This window comes from Hyla sarda, chromosome 5 (genome assembly GCF_029499605.1).
Source record: "Hyla sarda isolate aHylSar1 chromosome 5, aHylSar1.hap1, whole genome shotgun sequence".
Taxonomy (NCBI): Eukaryota; Metazoa; Chordata; class Amphibia; order Anura; family Hylidae; genus Hyla; species Hyla sarda.
The window spans coordinates 62884765-62900050 of NC_079193.1; positions in this window are offsets into that span (position 1 = coordinate 62884765).

Genomic DNA, 15286 nt, shown 5'->3' on the forward strand with positions numbered 1-15286 from the left:
GCTTCCTAAATGTGACATGCCCCCCAAAAACCATTTCAGAAAAACTCACTCTCCAAAATCCCATTGTCGCTCCTTGCCTTCTGAGCCCTCTAGTGCACCCACAGAGCATTTGACATACACATATGAGGTATTTCCTTACTCGAGAAAAATTGGGTTACAAATTTTAGGGGGGATTTATCTCCTGTTACCCCTTGTAAAAATTCAAAAACTGGGTCTACAAGAACATGCAAGTGTAAAAAAATGAAGATTTTTAATTTTCTCCTTCACTTTGCTGCTTTTCCTGGGAAACACCTAAAGGGTTAACACACTTACTGAATGTCATTTTGAATACTTGGAGGAGTGTAGTTTTTATAATGGTGTCATTTATGAGGTATTTCTAATATGAAGGCCCCTCAAATCCACTTCAAAATTTAACTGGTTCCTGAAAAATTCAGATTTTGAAAATGTTGTGGAAAATTGCTGCTGAACTTTGAAGCCCTCTGATGTCTTCCAAAAGTAAAAACATGTCAACTTTATGATGCAGTCATAAAGTAGACATATTGGCCCTCATTTTCTATTGCAAACCAGACATGTTTTGTTGGGTTGTGCGCCAGAATCTGTCACAGAAATCTGCCAGAAATTCTGTGTGCACCAGATTTTGAGCCAGAAATGAAAAAAACCTGACTAACTCTCCATTTTGCTAAGAAAACCCAAAAAAGGGGCGTGGTCGCCGGGAAAAGGGGCATGGTCTCAGAAAAGGGGCGTGTTCCTGACATTTTCACAAAAAAACAACATTTTCACAAAGGTTTCCACATTAAATGTGGTGGATTTGAGCTGAGGAAAACCAGACAGATCAGAGCATGTGTAAAAAAAAGCAAAGTGTAGGGAAAGTGTAAAATGTAGGGAAACCTTAGTAAATACCGTGGAAAATAAATTGTAGGAAATTAAAACCCACAAGGAAACCTACACACCACTTTTAGTAAATGAGGGCCATTGTGTATGTGAATTAATATATCATTTATTTGGGATGTCCATTTTCCTTATAAGCAGAGAGTTTCAAATTTTTAAAAATTCTACATTTTCCAATTTTTCATCAAATTTTCAAATTTTTCAACAAGAAATTACGTAAGTATCGACAAAAATTTTGCACTATCATAAAGTAGAATATGTCACGAAAAAACAATCTTGGAATCAGAATGAAAAGTAAAAGTAAAAAGTAAAAGCATTCCAGAGTTATTAATGCTTAAAGTGACAGTCTAAGAGTGGTCAGATGTGCAAAAAATGGCCAGGTCCTTAAAGGTGAAAATGGGCTGGGTCCTTAAGGGGTTAATCTTTTCAATTGTGAGGCCCTATGGTCTCATCAGGCTGTTGCCACCTCCGGGCTGTGTCATTCAGCCACTATAAGGTCTCCTCATGCTGCCACCACCTCCACGCTGTATCATTGAGCCACTATATGGTCTCCTCATGCTGCCGCCACCTCCATGCTGTGTCATTAAGGGAATATATGGTATCCTCATAATGATGCCACCTCCAGGCTCTGACATTGTGCCACTCTGCGACAGTGATTCTAATAGCGATGCCTCAAATCTGCATGTCAAACTGAATAACAATATTGTTTCACTAACCCAACACACACCCTATGCATGTTACAGCAAGGCAAAGTGTTCTACACCCCTATTGAGACTCTCTATAGGCCAGAAATAACCATTTTTTATACAGAAAAATTCTGCAAAATTGGACGAATCAAATTTTTCAAAAAATTCGCATCTCTACTGAAGAGCCACTGTTGCTTCTTCCTGCATTTTTTTTGTACCTTCCAGTGTGGACAAAAAAAAAATAAAAAATTCTGTGTGCCAAAAAAAAAGGACACAGTGACAAAAATAACACACAGAAAAAAGAACAGGACAAAGAGGACAAAAAAAAACCTGACAGACAAAAACACTACACTGTTAGTAAATAAGGGCCAATGTTTCCCTATAACAGGACTCAATGCGTCCTATTCCTGCAAACTGTATTCAAGCGGCATTACCCTTATGCATTTCATGCATGTGTCCTATGAATGTAGAAGCTCTTGTTTCTGTTCTTAGTAAATAAATATGCTCTCTTATCCTCAAACAAATTTATTTTCGTTTTTTCCTACATAATATAATCCCGAAGTACAAAGTATGAGATAGACAATGGCCCTAATTTACTACTGTAATTTTTTTTTCGTGTTGTGCGCCAGAATGTGCACAGTGGGCCAAAAACTGTGCCTGCACCAGAATTTGTGGTGTAACATGCCAAAATAAACCTACAAACCTGACAAACCTGAAAAGGGGTTTAGCCTGTAGGATGAGGGGCCTGGTCGGCAGAAAAGTGGCGTTTTTTCCCCAACCCAATCTATTTACTATTTAATTAATAGAAAAATCATGTGAATAAATGGCTGGAAACTTCCACCGAGAAAAGCGGGTCAGAAAACTTTCCTGACTTCTGGATCTGTGAATCCCCATTGTAAATAAAGTTAAGTCCTGAAAGCCTGAGACATTTCACACTAGGAAAAACCCAACACTCTTGATGAATGATAAATTGTTTTACATTGATTCTATAACTTCCCAAAATGAAGATTTAGGGTACGTTCACACGCGCGGATTTTCAGCGTATTTTATGCTGCAGATCCGCTGGTGAAGGCCCGCTCTATGCTGGCTTTACATGTGCCTGCTCATAACGGCAATATGCCGCTACCAGCAGACACACTGCAATGTGCGAGTCGCAGTATAATCGCACATCACGGGAGCTCTCTGCCTAGCTCAGAGCAGGGAGAGCGGCCGCGATGTATGAGTATGCTGCGCACATCACTGCAGTGTGTCTGCTCGTAGCTGCGTATTGTCGCTACCAGTAGGCACATGTAAAGCCAGCATAGAGCGGGGCCTTCACCAGCGGATCTGCAGCGTAAAATACGCTGAAAATCCGTGCGTGTGAACGTACCCTTATTTAGCCATTATATCTACAAAATGAGGAATTTTTTACATGGGTAGTTGCCACTTGGGGCTGTTTTGTTCAACCAAAAACAAGTTTTCTTTTATTGTTTTTCTTTCTATTTTTTGTTCCTTTTGTACATAATTATTGGTCTATTTTGCCATGCTATATGGTTTACAGTTGCATTATGAGAAAAAAAAATATTGAGGGGCATTTACTAAGGGGTTTAGTCATTTTTTTCTGACTATTTTTGGCGCAAAATTGTCGCAATTGCGCCTACCCTATAAATTGTGCGACTTTCCCTAGCAAGAGCTAGAAAGTCAAAAAAAAAAATCCCGCTTAATTTACGCAAGTTTTCAGTTTTGACTTGCAGTGGTCAGGAATTTATTAACTGAGACAGTCGCAGTTGCGCAATAAACTGTCGCAACGGCCATAAAAATTGACTAAATTTACTCCAGCTCCAACATGAGGCAGGAAAAGCTACTGCCGCCCGGGCTCTGACATACTTTCTCCCCACTACCCTCACTGCGCTACCGGGACACTGCAGTGATTTATATCCCCCCCCCTCTCACCTGCCAGCGCCACACAACTCCCATCTGTCTGCTGTTGCAAGACTACAAGTCCCAGCATGGCCTTACAGTGAGGACACGCTGGGAGTTGTAGTCTTGTACCAGCGGGAGCTGAGCGGCGCGGGCGGGAGACAAGGGGGGGGGGTTTAGCGGGGAGGCCGTATGAGGAGCCCGGGCGGGAGACAAGGGGGGGGGGGTAGCGGGGAGACCGTATGAGGAGCCCGGGCGGCTGCACTGTAATGTCAGCCCGGGCTCCTGCCCTGAGAGCCATAGGCTTTGGCTGTCAGGGCATGCTGGGTGTTGTAGTTTTGCAACAGCTGGAGGGCCACAGTTTGCAGACCACTGGTGTGTGGTCTGTAAACTGTAGTCCTCCAGCTGTTGCAAAACTAAACAGCTGAAGGGGACCGGTGAAGAAGTTCACTTACCCTTCCGAGGCTCCAGCGACGATCGCTGACGGAGATCGTCGCGCGGCACTGTCGCACGGCAGTGTCGTGCAGCGCTAGATCCTACGGAAGCCGGTAAGTTGCGCAAGATTCCCAACCAGGGTGCCTCCAAATGTTGCAAGACTACAACTCCCAGCATGCCTGGACACCCTTTGGCTGTCCGGGCATGCTGGGAGTTGTAGTTTTGCAACAGCTGGAGGCACCCTTGTTGGGAAACACTGGCCTAAAACAGTGTTTCCCAACCAGGGTGCCTCCAGATGTTGCAAGACTACAACTCCCAGCATGCCTGGACAGCCATTGGCTGTCCAGGCATGCTGGGAGTTGTAGTTTTGCAACAGCTGGAGGGCCACAGTTTGCAGACCACTGGTTTGTGGTCTGTAAACTGTAGTCCTCCAGCTGTTGCAAAACTTAACAGCTGAAGGGGACCGGCGAAGAAGTTCACTTACCCTTCCGAGGCTCCAGCGACGATCGCTGTCGGAGATCGTCGCGCGGCACTGTCGCGCGGCAGTGTCGTGCAGCGCTGGATCCTACGGAAGCCGGTAAGTTGCTTTGGCTGTCCGGGCATGCTGGGAGTTGAAGTTTAGCAACAGCTGGAGGCACCCTGGTTGGGAAACACTGGCCTAAAACAGTTGGGAAACACTGGCCTAAAACAGTGTTTCCCAACCAGGGTGCCTCCAGATGTTGCAAGACTACAACTCCCAGCATGCCTGGACAGCCAAAGGCTGTCTAGGCATGCTGGGAGTTGTAGTCTTGCAACATCTGGAGGCACCCTGGTTGGGAAACACTGTTTTAGGCCAGTGTTTCCCAGCCAGGTTGCCTCCAGATGTTGCAAAACTACAACTCCCAGCATGCCTAGACAGCCTTTGACTGTCCAGGCATGCTGGGACTTGTAGTTTTGCAACATCTGGAGGCACCCTGGTTGGGAAACACTGTTTTAGGCCAGTGTTTCCCAGCCAGGTTGCCTCCAGATGTTGCAAAACTACAACTCCCAGCATGCCTAGACAGCCTTTGACTGTCCAGGCATGCTGGGACTTGTAGTTTTGCAACATCTGGAGGCACCTTGGTTGGGAAACACTGTTTTAGGCCAGTGTTTCCCAGCCAGGTTGCCTCCAGATGTTGCAAAACTACAACTCCCAGCATGCCTAGACAGCCTTTGACTGTCCAGGCATGCTGGGGCTTGTAGTTTTGCAACATCTGGAGGCACCCTGGTTGGGAAACACTGGCCTAAAACAGTGTTTCCCAACCAGGGTGCCTCCAGATGTTGCAAAACTACAAGTCCCAGGTTGGGAAACACTGTGCCCGGCCTCCGCCCCACCTTACTGTAAGGGCATGCTGGGAGTTGTAGTCCTGCAGCTGGGGGCAGGGGACAAGCTTGTCACTTGCCCACACATCTCCTGCACCACACAACTACAACTCCCAGCATGTCCTTACTGTAAGGGCATGCTGGCAGTTGTAGTCGTGCGGGGCGGGAGATGTGTGAGCAGGTGATAATAAATGTACTAACCCATTTTTTTTGTTTTCTTCTCATTTCAGATCCGTGTATCCTGTGGACTCCTTCGGATTCGGTGGACTACTTCGATGACCAGCGTTTTTCTTTGTTTGATTTTAATAAAATGGTTAACGAGGGCTTGTGGGGGAGTGTTTTTTGTAATAAAATTTTTTTAAAACCTGTTGTTTTTTTTTCTTACTTTACTAGACAGGCTTAGTAGTGGAAGCTGTCTTATAGACAGAGTCCATTACTAACCTGGGCTTAGCGCTAGCCACAAAAACAGCTAGCGCTAACCCCCTATTATTACCCCGGTACCCAACGCCACAGGGGTGCCGGGAAGAGCTGGTACCAACAGGCCTGGAGCGTCAAAAATGGCGCTCCTGGTCCTAAGCGGTAACAGGCTGGCGTTATTTAGGCTGGGGAGGGCCAGTAACAATGGTCCTCGCCCACCCTGGGAACGTCAGGCTGTTACTGTTTGGTTGGTATTTGGCTGAGAATGAAAATAGGGGGGACCCTATGCGTTTTTTTTTTTTTAAATAAATAATTAAATATATTTAAAAAACGCATAGGGTCCCCCTATTTTTATTCTCAACCAAATACCAACCAAACAGTAACAGCCTGACGTTACCAGGGTGGGCGAGGACCATTGTTACTGGCCCTCCCCAACCTAAATAACGCCAGCCTGTTACCGCCTAGGCCCAGGAGCGCCATTTTTGACGCTCCGGGCCTGTTGGTACCGGCTCTTCCCGGCACCCCTGTGGCGTTGGGTACCGGGGTAATAATTGGGGGTTAGCGCTAGCTGTTTTTGTGGCTAAAGCTAAGCCCGGCTTAGTAATGGACTCAGTCTATAAGACAGCTTCCACTACTAAGCCTGTCTAGTAAAGTAAAATAAAAATAAAACACAACAGGTTTAAAAAAAAATTTATTACAAAAAACACTCCCCCACAAGCCCTCGTTAACCATTTTATTAACATCAAGCAAAGAAAAACGCTGGTCATCGAAGTAGTCCACCGAATCCGAAGGAGTCCACAGGATACACAGATCTGTAGAAGAAGTAACCAAAAAAAAAAAAAAAGTGTAAGTACATTTAGGGAGAAAAAAACTGTGTTAAAAAATGTAATAAACACACACACACTAAACGCCGTTTACCACTTCTGAGCCATGACTACAATTTACAGTGATCCCTCAACTTACAATGGCCTCAACATACAATAGTTTCAACATACAATGGTCTTTTCTGGACCATCGTAAGTTGAAACCAGACTCAACATACAATGCTACAGACAGTCCAGATCTGTAAAATGTGTCAATGGCTGGAAGAACCAACCAATCAAAATGGGCATTCACTGGTAAAACCCCTGTATTACTGAAGTGTATGCACTGACTGGTGTCTGGTATTACATGTTCTGTACACTTTACCTGTATCAGGGTTAGCTGCTCTTTTGGACACCAGGTGAGGGCGACTCCATTACTTGTTTGGGACATTGCCTGTACTGTACAGGACCCCTGAAGAAGCTCCTGTCCTCTACATAGACCAGTGTTTGCCAAGCAGGGTGGCCCCATCTTTTGCAAAACTACAACTCCCAGCATGCCCGGACAGCCTTTCTTTGTCACTTTTTCCTATTTTGGATGACATTTTGGTGCCTTTAGAACCAATTACCACGTTTCCATAGAGTTATGGTCTCAACATACAATGGTTTCACTGGAACCAATTAATATTGTAACTTGAGGGACCACTGTAGTTATTGAATTATTTAGATGTGGTGAAAAAGCTAAAAAAAAAAACCTCAAAAACAAAAGATCTAGAAGGAAACCAGCAGCCAAACCTATTCAGACAGCAGGAAAAAGGAACAGACTATTTTTTCTACTACATGAAGTAAATTTCCCACTTTTGCCTATGTGTGCCAAATTTATTAATGCCGTGCAACAATTTAGTAAATTTGTCGCACATAGTCAAAAATGAAGTAGAAAAAAACAGGGTAAAAAACAGACTACATAGTAAAAGATTAGTAAATGCCCCTCATTTTGTCTTGTTTTCCTTTATCTTTTCTACTATATAACAAATCTGTGCATTTTTTATTCTTTGTTTATTCTAAAGCAGCATCTATAACCTGGAGTGGGTAATCACACTAATTATTTGGCTTGTTTCAATAGGCTATATGGGATACTTTAACCCCTTCATGACCCAGCCCATTTTCACCTTCAGGACCTGGGCATTTTTTGATAATCTGACCACTGTCACTTTAACCATTAATAACTCTGGAATGCTTTTACTTATCATTCTGATTCCGAGATTGTTTTTTCGTGACATATTCTACTTTATGTTATTGGTAAAATGTCACTGATATTTGTATCCTTTCTTGGTAAAAAATCTAAAAATGTCATGAAAATTTTGAAAATTTAGCATTTTTCTAACTTTGAAAGTCTCTGCTTGAAAGGAAAATGGATATTCCAAATAAATTACATATTGATTCACATATACAATATGTCTACTTTGTGTTTGCATAAAAAAATTGACAAGTTTTTACTTTTGGAAGACGCCAGAGGGCTTCAAAGTTTCGCAGCAATTTTCCAATTTTTCTCAAGATTTTCAAAATCGTAGTTTTTCAGGGCCCAGTTCAGGTTGGAAGTGGATTTTAAGGGTCTTCATATTAGAAATACCCCATAAATGACCCCATTATAAAAACTGCACCCCCCAAAGTATTCAAAATGACATTCAGTAAGTGTTTTAACCCTTTAGGTGTTTCACACGAATAGCAGCAAAGTGAAGGAGAAAATTCTAAATCTTCATTTTTTACACTCGCATGTTCTTGTAGACCCAATTTTCGAATTTTTACAAGGGGTAAAAGGAGAGAAATCACCCTAAAATTTGTAACCCAATTTCTCTCGAGTAAGGAAATACCTCATATGCGTATGTAAAGTGTTCGGCGGGCGCAGTAGAGGGCTCAGAAGGGAAGGAGCGACAATGGGATTTTGGAGAGTGAGTTTTTCTGAAAGGGTTTTTGGGTGGCATGTCTAATTTAGGAAGCCCCTATGGTGCCAGAACAGTGGACCCCCCACATGTGACCCCATTTTGGAAACTATACCCCTCATGGAATTTAATAAGGGGTGCAGTGAGCATTTACACCCCACTGGCGTTTGACAGATACTTGAAACAGTGGACTGTGCAAATCAAAAATTTTATTTTTCATTTTCACAGACCACTGTTCCAAAAATCTGTCATACACCAGTGGGATGTAAATGCTCACTGCACCCCTTATTACATTCCTTGAGGGGTGTAGTTTCCAAAATGGGGTCACATATGGATATTTATTGTTTTGCGTTTGTCAGAACTGCTGTAACAATCAGCCACCCCTGTGCAAATCACCTCAAATGTACATGGTGCGCTCTCCCTTCTGAGCCTTGTTGTGCGCCCCCAGAGCACTTTGCGCCCACATATGGGGTATCTCCGTAGTCAGGAGAAATTGCATTACAAATTTAGAGGGTCTTTTTTCCCTTTTACCTCTTGTGAAAATGAAAAGTATAGGGCAACACCAGCATGTCAGTGTAAAAAATAAATTTTTTTACACTAACATGCTGGTGTAGACCCCAACTTCACCTTTTCATAAGGGGTTAAAGAAGAAAAAGCCCCTCAAAATTTGTAAGGCAATTTCTCCCGAGTACGGCGATACCCCATATGTGTCCCAAAACTGTTGCCCTGAAATACGACAGGGCTCCAAAGTGAGAGAGCGCCATGCGCATTTGAGGCCTGAATTAGGGATTTGCATAGGGGTGGACATAGGGGTATTCTATGCCAATGATTCCCAAACAGGGTGCCTCCAGCTGTTGCAAAACTCCCAGCATGCTTGGACAGTCAACGGCTGTCCGGCAATACTGGGAGTTATTATTTTGCAACAGCTGGAGGCTCCGTTTTGGAAACAGTAGCGTACCAGACGTTTTTCATTTTTTGGGGGGAGGGGGGCTGTGTAGGGGTATGTGTATATGTAGTGTTTTTTACTTTTTATTTTAGGTTAGTGTCAGTGTAGTGTAGTGTTTTTAGGGTACAGTCACATGGGCAGAGGTTCACAGCAAGTTTGCCGCTGGGAGTTTGAGCTGCAGCGCAAAATTTGCGCCATCTCAAACTTGCAGCACTCACTGTAATCCTCCGCTCATGTGAGTGTACCCTGTACATTCACATTGGGGGGGGCAAACATCCAGCTGTTGCAAAACTACAACTCCGAGCATGCCCTTTGGCTGTCCGTGCATGCTGGGAGTTGTAATTTTGCAACAGCTGGAGAACACTGGTTGCGAAACACTAAGTTAAGTAATAAACTTTCAAGTGTTTTGCAACCAAACTTAGTGTTTCCAAACCAGTGTGCCTCCAGCTGTTGCAAAACTACAACTCCCAGCATGCATGGTCTGTCAGTGCATGCTGGGAGTTATAGTTTTGCAACAATTGCAACAGCTGGAGGCACTGAGGTAGGAAATGGACAATGTTTCCCAACTAGTGTGCCTCCAGTTGTTGCAAAACTACAACTCACAGCATGCCCAGACTGCCCAGGCATGCTGGAAGTTGTAGTTCGGCAATATCTGAAGGATCAGATGTTGCCGAACTACAACTTCCAGCATGCTTGGGCAGTCTGGGCATGCTGGGAGTTGTAGTTTTGCAACATCTGGAGGTCCACAGTTTGGAGACCACTGTATAATGGTCTCCAATCTGTGCTCTTCCAGATGTTAGAGAACTACAACTCCCAGCATGCCTGGACAGACTGAGCATGCTGGGAGTTGTAGTTTTGCAACATCTGGAAGAGCACAGATTGGAGACCATTATACAGTGGTCTCCAAACTGTGGACCTCCAGATGTTGCAAAACTACAACTCCCAGCATGCCCAGAAAGCCAAAGGCTGTCTGGGCATGCTGGGAGTTGCAGTTTTGAAACCCCCAGAGGCAGCAGTGAGATCGCTTTACGGCGATCTCACTGCTGCCAATGAAGATGCCGCACTGCTGCCGGAAACTCACCTCCGGGACGCAGCGCCGCCGGGACCGCATGGAGGACGTCGCCCTCGCCGGGACCGCTCGGGACACCGCTCGGACGGGTAAGTGACGCCGGGGGACGGGTCAGGGACACTTAGCAGAGCGGTCCCACACACCGCGCTGCTAAGTATTCTGATAGCGAAACGCTGCTATCAGCTAGTCAGATTTGACCAGCTGATAGCAGCAATCGCTGGGGGGGGGGGGGGTGGGGGACGAAACCCCCCGTGGTCGCATGGTAAGATGGCTGGCTATCAGTGATAGCCACCATCTTACCGGGCGCTGCGGGATGCCGCGAGTAGCGGCAAAAATGTTCATTATGTACCTGTATGTCATGGGTCGCGAACACCTTGCCACCCATGACGTACAGGTATGTCATAGGTCGGGAAGGGGTTAAAGGAGTACTCCTGTGAAAACCTATTTTCTTTTAAATCAACTGGTGGCAGAAAGTTAAACATATTTGTAAATTACTTCTATTAAAAAATCTTAATCCTTCCTGTACTTATTAGCTGCTGAATACTACAGAGGGAATTCTATTCTTTTTGGAATGCTCTCTGATGACATCACGAGCACAGTTCTCTCTGCTGACGTTATTATAATAATAATAATGCTTTATTTATTGTTGTCCTTAGTGGCATTTGAACCCAAGTCCTCAGCATGGCAAGGCAGCAGTGCTAACCACTGAGCTGCCATGCTGCCCTTAGCATACTTCTGCTATGCATCTGCTATTCATGGTTGCTAAAATGAACCGAGATTTCAGCAGAGAGCACTGTGCTCGTGATGTCATCAGTGTTCCAAAAAGAAAGGAATTTCCTCTGTAGCATTCAGCAGCTAATAAGTACTGGAAGGATTAAGATTTTTTTAATAGAAGTAATTTACAAATATGTTTAACTTTCTGCCACCAGTTGATTTGAAATAAAAAAGGTTTTCACCGGAGTACCCCTTTAATGTACATGCCTGGGGTGAGAACTTTGATAATGTAAGGTAGAATTCTTCATAATAATCCTTACAGTATCTTGTGATATTTATTTTGCCATCCCTGTCCAATATGAAGCCTAACCTATACTTGACATATCAGCTAAAAATAGGTAGGCATCGGGCATACACAAGAACCTCTGCATAATCATCTAATAATCTAATAAGCAATGCTGTACTATATAAGCAAAAGAAAAACTTATCTCTGCGCTTCTTTAAAAGGAAGCTCTTTTAGGAAAGTTACATTTTTAATCTTTTTGCACTCCCAACGTTATCAATGTAATTGGTATTCATGTTTTATCCTTCAGACTTAATTTGCATACATTTTGCTAAAGAAATGAATAAACTGTGGTTGGTGATTGCTCATTAAATTTAATGATCAGTACATTATCATTACACCAAATTGGAGGAGTGTTTGATTATCCTTTATAGCGCTGGTTTAAAGCTGATTTTATTAGGCCCATAGTTTTTTTTTGCCATTAAATGTGTTTTTAGTTTACTGGTAAAAAGCAAATAACTGAAAAAGAATATAACGAAAGGATTATCCTGTCAATGTTCCTTACAGAAAGTGAAAATTGTCTTACATATTTCATTAAAACCCTTTATGAGTTAATTTGAGCCTATTAAAAATATAAAAATGCAACAAAAAATCTTTCCAGTAAATCTCTATTGTTTGCTAAATGTAAGTAAAAAAGAAAAAACTAGCAATCAATTCTGATGCCTCTTAAATGTCAACACAGGATAAGAATAAAAGATAAATAAAAAAAAGTTATAAATAAGTCACATCAGAAGAAGCTGCTGTTAGCTGGTAAGTCACTTTCTACAACCTTTTATACACTGCTCAAAAAAATAAAAGGAACACAAACAATCCCACTTCTGTGAAATCACACTGTCCACTCAGGAAGAACACTGATTAACAATCAATTTCACATGCTGTTGTGCAAATGGAACAGACAACAGGTGGAAATGATAGGCAATTAGTAAGACACCCCCAATAAAGATGTGGTTCTGCAGGTGGTGATCACAGACCACTTCTCAGTTCCTATACTTCCTGGCTGATGTTTTGGTCACATTTGAATGCTGGCAGTGCTTTCACTCAAGTGGTAGCATGAGACGGAGTCTACAACCCACACAAGTGGCTCAGGTAGTGCAGCTCATCCAGGATGGCACATCAATGCGAGCGGTGGCAAGAAGGTTTGCTGTGTCTGTCAGCGTAGTGGCCAGAGCATGGAGGCGCTACAAGGAGAGAGGCTACATCAGGAGGCCGTAGAAGGGCAACAACCCAGCAGAGAGAACGCTACCTCCGCCTTTGTGCAAGGAGGAGCACTGCCAGAGCCCTGCAAAATGACCTCTAGCAGGCCACAAATGTACATGTGTCCACCCAAACGGTCAGAAACAGACTCCATGAGGGTAGTAAGAGGGCCTGACGTCCACAGGTGGTTGCAGCCCAACACCGTACAGGACGTTTGGCATTTGCCGGAGAACACAAAGATTGACAAATTCACCACTGGTGCCCTGTGCTCTTCACAGATGAAAGCAGGTTCACACTGAGCACATGTGACAGACATGACAGAGTCTGGAAATGCCATGGAGAACGTTCTGCTGCCTGCAACATCCTCCAGCATGACCAGTTTGGCGGTGGTCAGTAATGTTGTGGGGTGGCATTTCTTTGGGAGGCCACACAGCCCTCCATGTGCTTGCCAGAGGTAGCTAGACTGCCTTTAGGTACCGAGATGAGATCCTCAGACCCCTTGTGAGACCATATGCTGGTGTGGTTGGCCCTGAGTTCCTCCTAATGCAAGACAATGCTAGACCTCCTGTGGCTGGAGTGTGTCAGCAGTTCCTACAAGAGGAAGGCATTGATGCTATGGACTGGCCCACCCATTTCCCAGACCTGAATCTGATTGAGCACATCTGGGACATTATGTCTTGCTCCATCCACCAACGCCACATTGCACCACAGACTGTCCAGGAATTGGTGGATGCTTTAGTCAAGGTCTGGGAGGACATCCCTCAGGAGACCATCCACCACCTCATCAGGATCATGCCCAGGCATTGTAGGGAGGTCATACGGGCACGTGGAGGCCACACACACTACTGGGCCTCATTTTGACTTGTTTTAAGGACATTACATAAAGTTGGATCAGCCTGTAGTGTGGTTTTCCACTTTGATTTTGAGTGTGACTCCATGTCCAGACCTCCATGTGTTGATAAATTTGATTTCCATTGATCATTTTTGTGTGATTTTGTTGTCAGCACATTCATCTATGTAAAGATGAAAGTATTTCAAACAATAAGTTCATTCAGATCTAGCATGTGTTATCTTAGTGTTCCCTTTATTTTTTTTGAGCAGTGTAGTTCAGTAGTTCCACTATATTCCCCAATTGTCATGCGTCATCTAGGGGAATATAGTGCATGCCACACTCCATAGCACACCAGTTTTGTAAGTAAGCTCCATTAACTTTGTTTTAGGATAATCAAGAGATCCATTTTATTATGGAGCTGTTTGTGCAGTAAATAGTAAACTTGACCCCATAATAAGCAGTGATTGATTATATTTTAATAAACCTACATGGCATTTGCATACAATGCAGAATACAGCTCATTGGCAGCACCATAAGTTGATCCTGTATTCAGCATGCAATGCCTAAGATAGTCCATTATAACTTCACAGGTGTATTTGTAAATGTAATGGTTGTAGGTAAGCATTACGACCATGTGAAAGGAAGCAGAGAGCTGTCCAGTGTTAAGACCTCCAACACCATGGGGCGCATAGTACTGACATGGTTTGTTTCTCTGGGAAGTACTTCATTGAATTAACCTGTCCTAAGACCCTTAAGGTGCATCACAAAAATTTCTAACAATTTGGCTCATTTAATTAGGCACATCACTTGAAAAAACTTTTAGCATGTCCTAGAGACATGTCAAACTTTCGATCAATCGAGATCTGAGTGTTCAAATTATAATCAATTGTAAGAACGAGCGGGGAGAGAAGCGCATAGCTAAGCATTTCACTTTCACTCCTTACTCTCTGTGCATAGGTCAGGGTCTGAACACCTAGCCTCGTCCAATCAAAACTCTATGACATGGCAAAAGTTTCCTGATGTAACAGTGCCCATTTGAATTTCTTAGATTTGATATGACAGCGGCCAACCCCTTTTATCATTAATGAAATCAGATATTGCATGACAAGAATAAAAGGTTGTGATGATTAAGAAATAAGGACTTCATGGCAGGGGAAGGTGCCGCTAGTAAGAATGACATCTGCTCTAATGGACTCAGTATGACAGTAGTCAATCATTTATTTGTAGGGGCACCTTTTATACAAAATTTTCCCTATATAGGTCACTGATTGGAAAAGCCAGACGTGGCAATCTACTGGATGGTGTGAAAAACGGGGTTGAGATCATCATTATAAAGAGGAACTGTGGCCAGTTTTTACCAATTGAGTTATTTATATCCGTTTGTAGCTTCAGGTGCCCTGATCCTCCCTTCCCATTCTTCAGATATAAATCTTGAGATTTTTCTACTTGACCATGAATCAGCACTAGAGATGAGCGAACTTACAGTAAATTCGATTCGTCACGAACTTCTCGGCTCGGCAGTTGATGACTTTTCCTGCGTAAATTAGTTCAGCCTTCAGGTGCTCCGGTGGGCTGGAAAAGGTGGATACATTCCTAGGAAAGAGTCTCCTAGGACTGTATCCACCTTTTCCAGCCCACCGGAGCACCGGAAAGCTGAACTAATTTATGCAGGAAAAGTCATCAACTGCCGAGCCGAGAAGTTTGTGACGAATCGAATTTACTGTAAGTTCGCTCATCTCTAATCAGCACATTACCACCATTAGTCAAGTGGGCAGTCCCTTT